Here is a 15,363-nt window from a genome sequence, read left to right as displayed (position 1 = left end):
GGGTATTTCCAGTCACTTGCTCATGCATGCATACAGCCCTGTGATCAGTGATGGGGTTTATGTCACTTTACTTCATGCTGGTTTAAGTAGAGCTGTAAAAAAAAAAAAAAAAAAAAAAAAAAAAAAAAAAAAAAAAAAAAAAATTCTCAGGAGTGAAATTGCTCAGTAAAAAAGAAAATGCATTCGTGTTTTTGATAGGGATTGCCAATGAGCTCCCCAAAGTGCTGTGGACCATTTTGCACTCTTGCCAGCAATGTGCAAAAATGCTTAATTCTGCTATTTATTATAGGACATGATGGGTAACATTTTTGAGCTGAATTTTTGTCAACTTGATAGGTGAAAAATGATGTACTGGTATAGTTTTGACTTGCAGTTTTCTTATTGTAAGTGAGGTGGCCAAACATCTTTTCCAATGGGTAAGAGCCATTTATTTTTCTGTGACCTGTTAGTGTTCCTGTCATATTTCTCTTGCTTTGCTGATATTTTCTTCTTCACACTTTCTAGGCGGATTTCCTCTTACTTATGAACGTTTATTTTAAGGATATGAGCTAAGCCCTCTTTATACTTGCCCTCGTTTAATCCTCATAACACGCTTGGGAGTTGAGTATTGCCACCCCATTTTAAAATGAGAGCACTGAGGGACTTCCCTGGTGGCGCAGTGGTTGAGAGTCCGCCTGCCAATGCAGGGGACACAAGTTCAAGCCTTGGTCTGGGAAGGTCCCACATGCCTCAGAGCAACTAAGCCCGTGCGCGACAACTACTGAGCCTGCGCTCTAGAGCCTGAAAGCCACAGCTACTGGGCCCACGTGCCACAACTACTGAAGCCCACCTGCTTAGAGCCTGTGCTCTGCAACAGGAGGAGCCACTGCAATGAGAAGCCCGCGCACTGCAGCCTTGAAGAGTGGCCCCTGCTTGCCACAACTAGAGAGAGCCAGCATGCAGCAATGAAGACCCAACCCAGCCAAAAATAAATACATAAATGAATAAATAAAAATAAAATAAAATAAAATGAGAAAACTGAGATTCAGAACAGCTAAGCCACTGACTGCAGGCCATACATCCAGGAAGGGGCAAAACTGACGCTCAGATCCAAGTTTGTCTCACTCCAAAAGCCTTTCCTCTTAATCCTCCAGTAGTGCTGTTTCTCTTAGGCAGAGACCAGAATTAACTAATTCAAAGTGGCTTTCATTTCCCCAGCACGCAAGATGACAGAGGAGGGTTTTGCTGAGATCATGCTGGGTGGCATGTGGAAGCCCAGCTGGGATTAGAAACATGCCTTGCATAATCCACCCAGTGAATAATCCACAGGAAGATTGATGGTACACCCCCTCCCCCGCCCCCAGGAAAGGATTGCCACAATGCATCTGAAGCCGAGAGGAAACAGAAATGACAAGTGGCTGAAATTACACAAGAAAAGGATCATACCGAATCAGGCATCAAAGCATGTGTGTGGCCGCTGTGAACTGAGCACAGAAACCAGACTTTACCAAGAGAGCCGGCCCGTTAGGAGCCCAGGCACATTTTACATATTGCAGTTCCTTCTGCCTCTGCTGCCTTAAAGGAGGCTTCAGGAAAACCCGAGTGATCGGGCGGGGTTGGCAGCCCCTCACTTATTTCTCCTCACCCAACTGGGGCCAGCACGTGGCGCTCAGGCGTGGAAGGATGATTTCCCTTTAAGCTGTCCTGTCTGCTTAAAGTCGCCTGTGCTATGACTGAAAAAAATAGAGCTGGCCCCCAGAGATGGAAAGAGAGAAAACTGTGGTTCATTTATAGCATTTGACAAATCGGCAAGATTTGAGGGAAGTGCATTACCCGTTGATTAAAACCCCAGGTTCTCCCCTCCGAGAATAAGTGTTGTGAGAACATTTCATTACTGGCTGAATAATGTAATCACTGCAGTTTTCTGCCAGTTCAAAAAGACAGCCAAGATGCCCATTTTCCCTCTATTTCCCAACCACGTTCTCAAAGCCATCTTCCCCAAGGCGACTTCCCTCATTTTCTTTCACTTTCATTTATTGTGACTTGATAAAATATGAATCAAGTGGATTTAATCTTAATTAAGGCTACCGGCACGTTTTTTCAGCGAGGTAGCAGGCCGTGCACAAAGGGCGTGTGCTAACAGGATTTAGGGAGTGTCTCCTTCCTGGTATACAGACTGATCATGCATGCAGGAGGGGGGGTTGGTCTGAACAGGTTTGATTTTGCCTAGCATTTGCTTAAAGTTTTCATTAAGATGCAGGGGTCCAGCATTTCCCCTGAATGTGTGGGTTCAGCAGTGGAAAAATCCCTGGAAACAGATTTTTAGTGTTGGTCCCAAGTCTTTAGCTTGATGTTACAGGGGAGCTGGTGTAGTGCAACTAGGAAGACCTTTGAGCTGTAGCCACATGAGAGAGCAAAGGTTAGTAAACTTTTCTGTAAAAGGTGTTGACCTGAAATAGACTGCTGGATATTTCTCCAGCAAAATAAAAGGGTTTACTTGGGATCAGCAGAGAACTGCAATTTGGGGTCTACAACTCTGGCAAGCCCTGCACAAGTCCCATGCTCGGCCAGGGAAGGGAGACCGCTTTTATAGAGGGGAAAGGGAAGTTGGGAGGGCTAGAATAAACAAAGGGTCCGTGGCTTTTCATTGGCTGAGTCCTTGCCAGGAGAGAGAAAAAGTCTTTCTTTGTAGGGCATGAAGGCTCCCCCGTCTGGTCTCCTGACTCTATTTAACTGAGGTTTTTGTTTGTGTATTTATTTCATTTTATTTTACAAAAGACAGATCGTCAATACTTAAGGCTTTTTAAAAATTAATTTTTATTGGAGTATAATTGATTTACAATGTTGTATTATTTTCTGATGTACAGGAAAGTGAATCAGTTATACATATACATATATCTGCTCTGTTTTAGGTTCTTTTCCCATGTAGGTCATTACAGAGTATTGAGCAGAGAATACTCAAGGCTGTAAATGGCTCTGTCACAACCCCTCACCTCTGCCACTGTAGTACAAAAGCAACCACAGCCAACACATGAATGAACAAGAGTGGCTCTGTGCCAATAAAACTTTATTTAAAAAAAAAAAAACAGGCAATGGGCAGGGCTGGGCCCGAGAGCCATCCCTAAGCTTGCCATAGAGCAGAGTGTGAAGGCTTTCTTCCCCTAGGTGGGGAATCCTGCTCTGGGCCGTACCTTCAGATTATAAACATTTGTAAATGTGATTGCCTCCAGACACAAATTTAGAACTGGACACCACCAAGAGGACTCTGGAGGTGGGTCAACACCGATTTTTAATTTTCAGCCTTCTGTCATGCGCCTCTATGTTTTCAGTTTACTTTCTCGCCTTTCCTGGCTGACCTTGGAGATGGTATGGGGCAGGGGGTAAAAGTTTAGCCTTGACGCTAGTTCGCACCTGGGTTTGAATCTTGGTTCAGTCAGCTATTTAAGTGCTTGACTGCTGGAATTGTGTTTGATCTTGTAAATGAGGCTTGAGGTAGAGAATCAAAAGTTACTGTGATATTTATACATGAGTATGAGTGAAGCTTCACAAATTAGTACTCAATAAGTACTAAAAAAAAAATGTACAGAATAAGTCTAAATTGTTACTGGTTTGTAGTCTCTGGAGAGAACTCTACTCTTATGAATCAAATTCTAAGTTTCTTCCAGACTTGCTTTTTTGATAAGGTGGGAAGCAGAAACATCCCCAGCAGAGAGTACGACATTGTTTTGGCTGGGAGTGACAAAAGCATGGACGGACAGTGGCTCAGAGAAGAGCAGCTGGGGGAGCCCCGGCGCCCAGGATGGAGGCTCCTTCTGTCTCGGGTCCCCCACGTCCACTTTATTGTCCAGTAGGGATGCTCTGTTTCTGTGGGCAGTTAAGCGATCAGAAAGGTCAGGGCAGAGAGGGCAACGAGCAAAGTCACTTGGTGACTCCCTCAGGTGCTCTCTGCCACACGAAACTGCTTTACTTTGGGCACAAGTCATAATCATCTTGCATCTTTCTTGTTTATTGCCTGTTTCCTCCCCAGAGAATATAAACTTTAGGAGTTTGGGGACTTTGTTTTATTTGCCACTGTTTCTCCTGTACCTGATACAATGGCTGGCGTGTTGTAGATGCCCATTCCATATCTTTAGAATGAATTCCAGAGTAAAATTATTTCGCTTTGACGTACTGAAAGAATTCATCTCTGTGTCCTTCAGAGTGCTTTGTGCATAGTAAGTCCTCAATGCAAATACCAGGAGTGAACACTTGAACCATGAACAGACTATCCGTCAGCTTGGGTTCGTGCCGGAAAATAATAATAGTTAACAATGGTTACGTGCCGAAGGATATGCGAAGTGTTTTACTTGCTTGATCTCCTCCACCTGCCCCAAATCCAAGGACTGCAGGTGGTAGTAGCAGTAGTGGCAGCAGTCACCTCATTTTAATGATCAGGAAACTGGACTTCGGGAAAGTTCAATAACTTGCCCAAGGTCATACCCCTGAAAAACGAAAAAGCCAGGACTTGACCCAGTTGTCTAGATTTGAAGGGCTGTAGTCTCAAACACCAGGTTGTATTACCCACAGAGGGACTGCTGAACTCTGGATAGAAGCAGGTGATTTCTGGATTCTGGACTGATGGGAATAAGTGATATTCGAGGTGCAGTAGACCCGTCTTTAACCTGTGTTGCAAAGAGATACTAAGAAGCACTTTGAGAAGGAATTACTGTGCTTAGTCACTGTCCATTGACTTGACGATGAGTCTGTCTGAACTTGTTCTTTTATTTTATTACAATTAGTGATAGACGTTCAACTTAAATTCAAGGGAAAGTTAGTGAAGTCAGAAAGTTAGCAAAAGGAGAGAAATAAATCAAGCTGATAAAAAGCTAAACTGGAAGATTTTTTTTTCAAACATTTGAAGTCACATGTTCTTTATCAAGTGTCATGTCCAAACCCTTTTTAAATTAGGTATTTTGTGGGGGATAGAGTGCAGCTAAAATCATGACCATAATCCAGGTGCTAAGAGCTTTAACTATAAAATGACTTGGAATTCATTCTTTTAAAATACAAATCAATATCTTCCTGTTTAAGGAGGTGTGGGATAGCAGGAAACCTCCAAGACTTAAAAGCAGATGCATCTGTCTTTACAGACTGGCTTTGCCAGTATCTGCCTGAGTGGTCAATATCTTCTTTCTTCTCTGAGACCTGGTTTCCTCATCTCAGAAAGGCTACTAGGGCTTCCCTTCCCTGGTGGCGCAGTGGTTGAGAGTCCGCCTGCCCATGCAGGGGACACGGGTTCGTGCCCCGGTCCGGGAGGATCCCACATGCCGCCAAGCGGCTGGGCCCGTGAGCCATGGCTGCTGAGCCTGCGCGTCCGGAGCCTGTGCTCCGCAAGGGGAGAGGCCACAGCAGTGAGAGGCCCGCGTACCGCAAAAAAAAAAAAAAAGAAAGTCTACTAAAATCTCCTTCAATGTTTTGTCCTGAAAAATCAATGAAAAAAAAATCACTTCACATAATGTGAAGCGCTGAATTGGGCTGTGAATTTAACATCTGATGTCTCTCCTGGGGCCTTGCTATGTTCTTTGAGAGCACCATGATGATAAATAGTGCAAGTCTGGACTTTTATTAGCAGCTTAGCCCAATGCAAATCACTGAGCTGGCTCATCTCTTTTACTTAAAGTTGATTTGATTCTTATTATTAATTTTTTTTTTTTAGCACTTGAAAAAAAATTGAGGAATAACATACCTACAGCAAAATGCATACATTTTACATGTAGTGCTCGAGGAAATTTAAATATGTATGCACCCCTGTACTCCCAACCAGGATCAAGATAGAGAATATCTAGTACCCCAGGTTTCCTTATATCCCTCCCAGTTGGTACTTACCCTGAGGGGAACAAATATCCTTTTACGTTTTTTGGTAACTTTGCATTTTGAAATAATCTCATCTTTACCAAAAAAAATTGCAAAAGTGGGACAAAGAATTCCTGTCTACCCATCATCTACTTTTCCCAAGCGATAACATATTTCTTTTTTTTTTTTTTCTTTTTTCTTTTTTTTTTTTTTTTAACATCTTTATTGGAGTATAATTGTTTTACAATAGTGTGTTAGTTTTTCCTTTACAACAAACTGAATCAGTTATACATATACATATGTTCCCATATCTCTTCCCTCTTGCATCACCCTCTCTCCCACCCTCCCTATCCCACCCCTCTAGGTGGTCACAAAGCACAGAGGTGATCTCCCTGTGCTATGCAGCAGCTTCCCACTAGCTATCTAATTTACATTTGATAGTGTATATATGTCCCTGCCACTCTCTCACTTCGTCACAGCCCACCCTTCCCCCTCCCCATATCCTCAAGTCCATGCTCGAGTAAGTCTGTGTTTTATTCCCGTCCTACCATAACATATTTCTTAATCACAGACCATTATCAAAACCTGGAAATTAACATTGATACAATACTGTTAACTCTTCTACAGACCTTATCTCATTTTTTCCGCTAATGTTCTTTTTCTGGTCCAGGATCCAAGCCAGGTTCACGCATTGTATCCTGCTGTCATATCTCCTTGGTCTACCCCAGTCTGGGACAGTTCCTCCGTCCTTCCTGTCTTTCATGACATTTTAAGAGACCGTTCCATTATTTTGCACAACGTCTCTCAATTTAGGTCTGTGTGATGTTTCCTCAGATTAAATTCAGGTTCTACGTTTTTGGCAAAAATGCTCCAGGAATAATGTTGTGGCCTGCTTAGTGCTTTCTAATTGGAGACACATGATAATGTCTCATGATTATTGACATTAGCCTTGATCACACCATGAAGGTAATGTCTCCCAGAGTTCTTAAATGAAAGATATTTTTTTCCCCTTTCTAATTAATGATTATCTTATTGGGAGATATTTTGAGACCATGCAAGTATCTTATTACTCATCAGACATTTACTGACTAATTTTAGCATCCATTATTTTCAAACGGTGGTTTTCTGTTTTTATCATTCCTTCCCCATTTATGAATTGAAATTCTCCTGTAAGGAAGAGCTGTCCCTTCTCCCCCATTTATTTCTTCACTTAATTATTTATTAATATTAGTCTGTACTCATGGGGATTTATTTTATTCTATGTGTTATAATTCATTACTATCAGTATTTATTTTCTTTCTCAAATTGTCCATTGGGCAGCTTAGGCCATTGGAAATGCCTTCATGTTGGCTCCTGTGTCCTTTAAACATGTCCCATTATCTTTTTTTTTTAAATTTAACTTTATTGGAGTAGAGTTGATTTACAATGCTGTGTTAGTTTCAGGTGTACAGCAAAGTGATTCAGTTATACATATACATATATTCATTCTTTTTCAGCTTTTCTGATATAGATTAACGCAGAATATTGAGTAGAGTTCCCTGTGCTATACAGTAGGTCCTTGTTGGTTATCTATCTTATATATAGTAGTATGTGTATGTCAGTCTCAAGCTCCTAATTTATCCCTCCCCCTACCACGTTTCCCCTTTGGTAACCATAAGTTTGTTTTTGAAATCTTTGAGTCTGTTTCCATTTTGTAAATAAGTTCATTTGTATCGTTTTTTAAAATTAGATTCCACACATGAGTGATATCATATGATATTTGTCTTTCTCTGTCTGACTTCTCTTAGTATGATAATCTCTGGGTCCATTCATGCTGCTGCACATGGCATTATTTTGTTCTTTTGGATGGCTGAGTAGTATTCCATTGTATATGTACCACACCTTCTTTATCCATTCCTCTGTCGGTGGACATTTAGGTTGCTTCCATGTCTTGTTTATTGTAAACTGTGCTGCAGTGAACATTGTGGGGGGAGGCTTAGTCTTTCTGAGCAGTTTCTTATTTTCTAAAACCATAACAAGTTCCAAGCTCATCTTGTATTTTCCCTGCCCCAGCCCTGGAATCAACCATTTCTTTAAGAAGTCCTGATTCCTTTTATTGGGGAATAGTATAGAGACCACGATCTGGGAATTACAGATGCTCATTGCCACTAAATGTCATTATTTTCTTTACTTCTGGATCCTCTCAGCAAGATCCAGAAATATAGATATTTATGCTTGTATATAAATATTTATATTTATTATATATACATGTAGACTAACACAATCTACATCTGTTTCTCCATCTATCTATGTGTATAACTGTGTATGTTTGTGTGTGTATGTATATACCTCATGGTTTCATACTGATAACTCTAATGCCAACCCAACACCACAGGGTTTAGATATTCTAGTCTTCCTTCTTTTCTCATTTGGAAGTCTTTTTTTCTGACACTGAGAAACCCATATATCATCCACAATATATTTGCTAATTTGCTCCATCCCTGAATACACATAAGATAGCTTCAGAATTGCTAACCATACCTCTGTTTAAGACAGTTCTTTAGTGCTACAACATAGAGTGGAAACACTGTTTTCCAAAGTTACTTTAGAAAAACGTTCATATCACCTCTCATCCCCAGTCATTCTGTTATTCTGTTGTAACACAGGTTCATTGGTTACCGTTTATATTGTGTTTGGGTTCCCCCCATGTCCTGGTTGATTTCAATTAAGTATTTATTTTTGAGAATGCAAAATATTAGCATAGTTCTCGAATCCAGAACTGTACTCAGAGGTGTTGCTTACTTTGCATCTTTTCTACCCCATTCCCATTTCCCCGTTCTTTCCACCCCATTGCCACCCAGCTCCTATTGGGAGCCATTTTCATTAGCTTCCATTTTACCTTTCCTGTGTTTCTTTTGTACACGTGAGCAGACACATGCATATTTTCATAAGAAAATGTTTTCCTTCTTACATGAAAGTGAGCCTACTACAGTACTCTTCTGCACTTTGCTTTTTTCACTGAAAACATACTCTGGAAATCACTTTATATCCATTCATTGAGACCCTCTTCATTCTTTTCCTTCACAGCCACACAGCACTGCACTGTGTTTGAGGGCACCGTGGCTATTCAGCCAGTCTCCTGTGTGTGGGGGGCATGTAGATTATTTCCAATATTTTGCAGTTCCAAACAAGGCTGTAATAAATAACTTGTGTGTATGTATTTTTGTGTTGCTGGAGATGTACCTTCAGTATAAATTCCTAGGAAGGGGATTGCTAGATCACAATACCACTTGCTGAAGAAACTGTCTTTTCCCCATTGTATATTCTTGCCTCCTTTGTCGAAGGTTAATTGTCCATAGGTGTGTGGGTTTATTTCTGGAGTCTCTATTCTGTTGCATTGATCCATATATCTGTTTTTGTGCCAGTACTACACTGTCTTGATTACTGTAGTATTGTCTGAAGTCTGGGAGGGTTATGCCTCCTGCTTTCTGCAGGATTGTTTTGGCAATTCTGCATCTTTCATGGTTCCGTATATATTTTAGGATTATTTGTTCTAGTTGTGTGAAAAATGTCATGGGTAATTTGATAGGGATCACATTAAATCTGTAGATTGCTTTGGTACTATGGAGTTTTTTTGTTTTTTGTTTTTTTTTTCCATTTTAGCCATGTTGCACAGCATGCAGGATGGTTCCCTGACCAGGGATAGAACCCGGGCCTCCACAGTGAAAGCATCAGATCCTAACCATTAGGCTACCAGGGAAATGCCCGTATGGAGATTTTTTTTTTTTTTTTTTTTTTTTTTTTTTTTTTGCAGTATGCGGGCCTCTCACCGCTGCGGCCTCTCCCGCCGCGGAGCACAGGCTCTGGACTCTCAGGCCCAGCGGCCATGGCTCACGGGCCCAGCCGCTCCACGGCATGTGGGATCCCCCCGGACCGGGGCACGAATCCGTGTCCCCTGCACCGGCAGGCGGACTCTCAACCACTGCGCCACCAGGGAAGCCCCCCGTATGGAGATTTTTAACAATACTAATTCTTCCAATCCAAGAGCATGGGATATCTTTTCATTTCTTTGAATCATTTTCAATTTCCTTTATTAATGTTTGGTCATTCTCAGGATATAAGTCTTTCACCTCCTTGGTGAGGTTTATTCCTAAGTTTTTGTTATTTTGCTGCAATTTCAAAGGGGATTGTTTGTTTGCATTCCCTTTCTGATATTTCACTGTAAAATGTTCTTTGTATTTTAGAAGTTTTAGTCTTTATGATGCTTGTTGCATATATTTTCTCCCAGTTTGTCATTTGTTCTTTTACTTTGTTTATGGTGTTTTTTTGGTCATGAAAAATTTTGAATGTTTGTGCAGTCAATTTTATCAGTCTTTTATTGCCTCTGAATTTTTACATCAGTTTTAGAAAGGCTTTCCTATACTAAAGTTGATGAGGAGTTCTCCCATGTTTTCTTCTAACACTTGTATAGTTTCGTTTTGATTTTGTTAGGTTTTTTTTTTTTTTTTTTTTTTTTGTGGTACGCAGGCCTCTCACTGTTGTGGCCTCTCCCGTTGCGGAGCGCAGGCTCCGGACGCACAGGCTCAGCGGCCATGGCTCACGGGCCCAGCCGCTCCGCGGCATGTGGGATCTTCCCGGACCGGGGCACGAACCCGTGTCCCCTGCATCGGCAGGCGGATTCTCAACCAGTGCGCCACCAGGGAAGCCCCTGATTTTGATTTTCATTTTTCCATTTGGCTTCCTAATCCATTTGTAACTTATTCTTATGTATGGTGTGAAGTATGCATTACATTTTATCTTTTACGACTGGCTACCCAGTTATCTCATCACCATTTATTAAAAATCTATCTTTTGCCCTAGTGATTTGAGATGCCGCTTTTATCATATGTTGAAATTTCATATATCCTTGAGTCTATTTTGGGGCTCTCTATTCTATTTCACAGGTCTATGTGTCTTTTCCTTTGCAAGTGCAACACTGTTTTCATTATAAAGGCTATTTATCTGATAGAGCAAGACCACACATGAAGTTTTTCTTTCCTAGAATGGGTAACAACTATTTTGACTACCATCACTGTAGATTAATTTTGCCTGTTTTTGGTCTTCATATAAATGAACTATACATTGTGTATTATTTTGTGTCTGACTTCTTTCACTTAATCTTTTTTTTTTTCACATAATCATATATCTGTGAGATGCATCCATATTGTTGGAAGTACCAGTAGCTTGTTTATTTTCATTGTTATGTAGTATCCCTTTATATGCCTGTGTCACGATTGCCTTACCCATTCTTGTTGACAGGCATATGGGTTGTTCCAGTTCGAAAGCTGTTATGGACATTTTTATGCCTGTCCACCCACAAATCTGTTTGGAATTCCAAGGAGTGAAATTGCTAGGTCATGGAGTAAGATATTTTTAGCCGTAGTAGATCTTACCAAATAGTTTCTCAAAGTGTTTGTACCAATTTAGATTCCAGCCAGCAAAGTCTGACATTTTCAGTTGCTCCACACCCTTGTCAGCACTTGATATCGTCAGCCTTTTCAGTTGCTTTACGGAAAAGAAAGAAAAAGGAAAAAACTTTGCATGACTAAGTCCTTCTTCTGGCGACTCAGGAGACATTTCCAAAGCAAGGAACACCCTAGAAAGAAAGAAACAAAACAAAACAGCAGGCCCCATTTTTCATCACATCTGACAAGTTAATTAATAGCAGTAATGAATAATTCAGTCTTACAGAAAAAGTACAAAAAAGCAATTATTAGCCTAGATTCAGTGTTGCACACAGTTTGTTGCCCTACTCAAAAGTTATTTCCTCTCTTCTTGCTTACTAGCAGGACCTCAGTTTTGTTCAGCAGCCATCCTTCAGAGGAGGTGAACCGATCACCAGCTCAGGGGTAAATCCTGATTAAGCTAATTATGGTTTTCCTATTATTTTCACCAGTAATTAGCTAAGGAATAAGCATTTGACATATGTCCAGTCAATGAGAAAGGAACAAAGTCTGTTGAGGGAGTCAGGGGCTCCTAGGAAAGGTTTTCTTACTATTAAGAAGGAGCTTCCAGGGCTTCCCTGGCGGCGCAGTGGTTGAGAATCCGCCTGCCGATGCAGGGGACACGGGTTCGTGCCCCGGTCCGGGAAGATCCCACATGCCGCGGAGCGGCTGGGCCCGTGAGCCATGGCCGCTGAGCCTGGCTGAGCCTGCAAGTCCGGAGCCTGTGCTCCGCAATGGGAGAGGTCACAACAGTGAGAGGCCCGTGTACTGGAAAAAAAAAAAAGAAGAAGAAGGAACTTCCAGAAGAAATGATCCCTTTTTGCCTCTGGATGTGGTATGTGATACATGGAACTGCAACAGCCATCTGACTTCCAGGCTGAAAATGCAGCACATATGTGAAAGAATCACAAGAAATGGAGATGGAGCTTTAAAATAGCAGGTCCTGGAACCTGCCCTATCCAAGTTCATTGGAAGTAATAAATTTACATATAGTTTAAGACCATTTGGGCTGAGGTTTTTTTTTATTACCTGCCTCTGTAACTAACGACCCTGGTATTAGGCTGTGTTAAAATAACAAAGGAATGCTGTTACTCATCCCTTAAAATATGTATAGCAACCTCCTCTTTGCCTACACCAGTGGTTCTCAATCTTTAGCATTCATTAAAATCACCTGCAAGGCTTATTAAAATATCTTGCTGGAATCCATTAAAGAGTTTCTGATTCAATAGGTCTGAAATAGGGCATTTTCCCAAGGGATGCTGAAGCTTCTGGTTCAGGAACCACTCTTTGAGAACTGCTCTTCTAGAATATAGACACCATCTTACAATATTTAGCAACATGCTTTTAAAACTCAAGTCTTTCATGGACTTCGTTTTCATGTCAATGAATACTACAAATCTTTTTCCTCATTTTGAGTGACTGCCTCGTATTATATTGTGTGGCTCTATCAGAACTTGCAAAACCACGTTACTAATAATAGATACTTCTATTATTTGGGGGTTTCATATTATTACATTAATATGAACAGTTCTGCCATGAATATCATTTTATAGTAATCCTGACTAACTCTTTTTTTTTTTTGCGGTACGTGGGCCTCTCACTGCCGTGGCCTCTCCTGTTGCGGAGCACAGGCTCCGGACGCTGCAGGCTCAGCGGCCATGGCTCACGGGCCCAGCCGCTCCGCGGCACGTGGGATCTTCCCGGACCGGGGCACGAACCCGCGTCCCCTGCTTCGGCAGGCGGACTCTCAAGCACTGCGCCACCAGGGAAGCCCCTGACTAACTCTTTAGTAATTTCCTTAAGGTAAATTCCTAGAAGTCGATTGCTGATCAAAGGGAGATAATTTGGGATTTTTTTCCCCTTCTTGTTTCATTTTCAAAATCCCTCTAATCTACTTCCAGATACATTGTCCTTAGGTTTAGGCATTTTGTCAGAGGACTCTTGGTTGATCCTGACTCAGCAGGCCAAGACCTTAGCTATTTGCCATGCAGTGATCCTTCTTTCATATTAAAAGAGTCGAATGTTAAAGATCATGGCACACGGGCTATTTTATTCGTAAGAGTTAATTTAGTGATGTTACTAGTGGAAGTGAATGGGAGTCTGGGAGCTTCTTGAGTCTTTCTGTCTTTCTCTATATCATGAGAATTTGAGCATACTTTCTATCTTTGTCATAATTTTATTTGAGAATAAAGGAAACCAACTGCTCAGTGGTCCAGAGATCAATGCTTGCTTTTGGATGTCATCTGTCAATCATTTCAGGCATAAAGGAAGGTCACCTTGCAGGGGGAAAAGCTGGGTCCAAGTTACAGCTGTGATGCTTGAGCATGGAAGCATTTCTTTTCAGATGTACCTGCCTTCCTAAGTTGGAGTAGCAACTTTGGTTTCAACCAGGATATTTAGTATATTTCAGGGGAAGAGTGTTCACCAGAAGAAAGCTGGCAAACACAATGCAGATAATACCTGATTATTACTGGTCTTGGCTTGAGTTCTTTAGAAAGTAGGGCCCGAGGCAAAGATCGAGGCACCTAATACATTTTCATTTTATTTATTTATTTATTTTATTTATTTTTTTTTTGCGGTATGCGGGCCTCTCACTGTTGTGGCCTCTCCCGTTGCAGAGCACAGGCTCCGGACGCGCAGGCTCAGCGGCCATGGCTCACGGACCCAGCCGCTCCGCGGCATGTGGGATCCTCCCAGACCGGGGCACGAACCCGTGTCCCCTGCATCGGCAGGCGGACTCTCAACCACTGTGCCACCAGGGAAGCCCTACATTTTCATTTTAAATACCAAAGTTTCTCTGTCTTACGTACAGACCCAGTGATGAATGGTCCAGTACTGGCATGGCAGCTCAGCCATCACTGATTTGTAGCCTCCAAAATTGTTCAAATCATTGCTGTTTCCCAGCCAGTGGCGAGTGGGGTCATAGAGAGACAGAAAGAGAGAGGATGGGAGGGAGGTGTATACTCAGTTGTTTTTAAGGGCAGAACCTAGAATTTGTATATACCACCTCTCCTTATATCCCATTGGCAAGAACTTAGTCAAATAGCCACACCCAGATGCAAGGGTTTGGTCTCTCGCTGTGAAGCCATGGGTACGGCGCTGAAACTTTGATTTGGGAGGTTCAAACCCAGGGAGGTGATGGTGAGGGAAAAAGTATAGCCAGGAAAAGAAAGATGGGAAGCAGCGTGATGCTTTGCATTATGAGCCAGTGAGGAAGAGACACATGGACCACTCATCGGGCTCGTTGGCTTTGCACACAATGCTTTTCTGCAGGTTGCAAGGAGACATTGTGCCTTGGAGTAATCCATGGAAGGAGAAAAGGAAGGGGATTTATCTGTTGCTCTTCCTTCCAGTTCCCATTTCCCACTGTAAATTACCCTCATGGGGAGCTAATTCTCCTCTCTTCCTGTTGTATCACCCAATCCCTTGGCAACTGCTCAGGAAACAGACACCCTGCCCCGGAAGTAGAAGAAGAACCCCCACGTGAATGAGGCACTAACCAGGAGAGAAAAGGCGGGCAGGTAGAATCCGAGAAAATGCATGAGGTATGTGTTTTAGTACATTACTTACTGTTGTTTTGAGTGGACTATAAAAAAGGCTTTGTTGAAAACGGTTCTAACTGACGTCTACCTCCTGGAGTTCTGAGCCTGCCCCTCAGTACCTTACAAAATGAACTAACTGATCAGAGGCTGGTACGGAGAAGGGAGCCTCCCTTCATCTTTGGCCGAGAACTCTCCTGACAGAGGGATGGCTTTTTTTTTTTTTTTTTTAATTTTTATTGGAGTATGGTTCAGGTGTACAGCAAAGTGAATCAGTTATACATATACATATAAACGCTCTTTTTTTTTTTTTTTTTTTTGGTTTTTGTGGTACACGGACCTCTCACTGTCGTGGCCTCTCCCGTTGCGGAGCACAGGCTCCGGACGCGCAGGCTCAGCGGCCATGGCTCACGGGCCCAGCCGCTCCGCGGCATGTGGGATCTTCCCGGACCGGGGCACGAACCCGTGTCCCCTGCATCGGCAGGCGGATTCTCAACCACTGCGCCACCAGGGAAGCCCTCTTTTTTTTTTTTTTTTAAGATTCTTTTCCC

The 15,363-nt window shown here is 42.2% G+C and overlaps 1 long non-coding RNA gene across 6 annotated transcripts in view; it reads left to right on the top strand.

Moving 5' to 3' along the window:
- Window positions 1–15,363, top strand: part of LOC131763526 (uncharacterized) — a 138,137-nt gene that overhangs the window by 46,145 nt on the left and 76,629 nt on the right. Inside the window, exon 6 of one of the 6 annotated variants that reach the window (XR_010842516.1) lies at window positions 505–964. The exons of the other annotated variants lie outside the window; for them this stretch is intronic. This is a non-coding gene — a long non-coding RNA (uncharacterized lncRNA). Of the gene's footprint in view, window positions 1–504; window positions 965–15,363 lie in introns of those variants that run through there. 6 annotated transcript variants of the gene reach the window in all.

This window comes from Kogia breviceps, chromosome 10 (genome assembly GCF_026419965.1).
Source record: "Kogia breviceps isolate mKogBre1 chromosome 10, mKogBre1 haplotype 1, whole genome shotgun sequence".
Classification (NCBI taxonomy): domain Eukaryota; kingdom Metazoa; phylum Chordata; class Mammalia; order Artiodactyla; family Physeteridae; genus Kogia; species Kogia breviceps.
The sequence above is the reverse complement of the archived record's forward strand: the minus strand, read 5'-3'. Positions and strand labels throughout refer to the sequence as shown.